Source organism: Oncorhynchus clarkii, chromosome 20 (assembly GCF_045791955.1).
Source record: "Oncorhynchus clarkii lewisi isolate Uvic-CL-2024 chromosome 20, UVic_Ocla_1.0, whole genome shotgun sequence".
In the NCBI taxonomy this organism is placed as follows: Eukaryota; Metazoa; Chordata; class Actinopteri; order Salmoniformes; family Salmonidae; genus Oncorhynchus; species Oncorhynchus clarkii.
In genome coordinates this window covers 79,053,537-79,055,847 of record NC_092166.1, presented here as the reverse complement: position 1 = coordinate 79,055,847, position 2,311 = coordinate 79,053,537, and the positions used below count along the sequence as shown (strand labels likewise).

Here is a 2,311-nt window from a genome sequence, read left to right as displayed (position 1 = left end):
TTTCTGACCTCTTAATCGGAGAAATCCACTTCTGTTAGCTTTTTTCAAACACTTTAAAACTGGCAGCAACGATTTTCAAAACACTCCAACATACACAAAAAAAAAACACAGCTCACTAACTACAGTAAGGTTCTGAGTAACGGTTACAGATGATTTTGTTGTTGTTGTTGATATGACTGTGATATGTTGTTCCTTAGTTGAATGCACCGACTGTAAGTCACTCCAGATAAGAGCATACATGTGAAAACAAACACTTGCAATGCATGCTAGGTATTATTCAAATTAGTACGAAATCTAGGAATGGTTTGTCAAGGCTCCACAGAAGTGGGTGTGTCTTGACAGGCTTTGTTAACACATTTAATTGGCAAAAACAATGGAAACCGGATCTGAGCCGAAGGTGTTCATTCAATATGAATACAATGCAATATATATCTGCACCTTATTCCTGACGTTCAGATTCCATGCAACAACATCAGCATTCTAGTTAATATGACAACACTCACCTCTTCTGTGGTTATAGATCCACAACCCTCAGGCTATATGGATAAGATATTGTTTCTTTGACTTGGTTGTAGCCTGGTTTAGCCTGGTTTAGCCTGGTCTAGCCCACGTCTATCCCACCGTTAGCTTTAGTTTATCCTGGTTTTATCCCAGTTGGTCTTCCTCAGATCTCTGCAGCCAGTCAGTTTTGTGAGCGTCATACACCTCTAACTCTCCCCCAAACACTGAGCACTACTGCCTGCCTGCCTGCTGCCTGCCTGCTGCCTGCGGAAAGACCGGGTCCTTAAAACAAGTGGAGAGGGGGAGAGAAAGAGAGGGAGAGAGAGAGAAAGGGGGGGGGGGGGAGAGAGAGAGAGTTTTTATGCTTATTTATTTTATCTTGTGTCCTTGTGTACCATTTGTACATTGTTAAAACACTGTATATATATATAATATGACATTTGTAATGTCTTTATTGTTTTGAAACTTCTGTATGTGTAATGTTTACTGTTAATTTTTATTGTTTATTTCACTTTATATATTCACTTTATGTATTATCTACCTCACTTGCTTTGGCAATGTTAACACATGTTTCCCATGCCAATAAAGCCCTTGAATTGAATTGAATTGAATTGAGAGAGAGAGAGAAAGAGAGAGAGAGAGAGAGAGAGAGAGAAAGAGAGAGAGTGAGAGAGAGAGAGAGAGAGAGAGAGAGAGAGAGAGAGAGAGAGAGAGAGAAAGAGAGAGAGAGAGAGATAGAAAGAGAGAGAGGGGGAGAGAGAGAGAGAGAGAGAAAAAGAGAGATAGAGAGAGAGAGAGAGAGAGAGAGAGAAAGAGAAAGAGAGAGAGGGAGAGAGAGAGAGAGAGAGAGAGAGAGAGAGAGAGAGAGAGAGAGAGAGAGAGAGAGAAATAGAGAGAGAGAGAGAGAGAGAGAGAGAGAGAGAGAGAGAGAGAGAGAGAGAGAGAGAGAGTGAGAGAGAGAGAGAGAGAGAGAGAGAGAGAGAGAGAAATAGAGAGAGTGTTTACTTCACTTTTGTTTATTATCTATTCCACTTGCTTTGGCAATGTAAACATGTTTCCCTTGCCAATTAAGCCCTTTGAATTGAGTTGAATTGATAGAGGTGTAAAGTAGCTGTAAGTAGATTCAACAGTTTGTCTGGACAAATGAAACAGATTGTTCTCCCAACGTTTTGTTGAGAATCGTCTATTGTTTTGAATGATGTACATGTCTAAGTAATCCAAGTTGAACCTGAGGGCACAAAAGGTCTGATTGGGTACCGTGATGATAATAACACTGCGATGTGAGAAGGATTTTAAACAGGACTGACATTTACGTTTGTCGACTTGGAAAGAAGCCAGAATAGTCAAGATGTCAGAAAACAATACCCCTCATGCTGCTACATGTATAGTAATTATCGTAGAGGTCTTAAAAGGACGCTAACATATCAAACTACTTAAACCATGCCTTTCTGCTGACGGGAAGATTAAGTTGACAGAGTTATTGTCACAACAACGATCAAGCTTTAACTTCCTGACTGCTGTCATGAGATGTTGCTTCAATATATCCACATAATTTTCTTTCCTCACTATTTTGTGAAGTGCATCAGTCCCTCCTGCAGCAAAGCACCCCCACAACATGATGCTGCCACCCCCCGTGCTTCACGGTTGGGATGGTGTTATTCGGCTTGCAAGCATCCCCCTTTTTCCTCCAAACATAACGATGGTCATTATAGCCAAACAGTTCTATTTTTGTTTCATCAGACCAGAGGTACCATCTTTGTCCCCATGTGCAGTTGCAAACCAAAGTCTTGCTTTTTTATGGCGGTTTTGG

At 40.9% G+C, this 2,311-nt stretch overlaps 1 protein-coding gene across 1 annotated transcript in view; it reads right to left on the bottom strand.

Annotated features, from left to right (window-relative positions):
- Window positions 1-767, bottom strand: part of LOC139375715 (complement C1q tumor necrosis factor-related protein 1-like) — a 15,046-nt gene extending 14,279 nt beyond the window's left edge. The window contains exon 1 of the mRNA XM_071117525.1: window positions 504-767. The gene's annotated coding sequence lies outside the window, so the exon portion shown is untranslated. The remainder of the gene's footprint in view (window positions 1-503) is intronic.
- Between the last annotated feature and the right edge of the window lie 1,544 nt (window positions 768-2,311).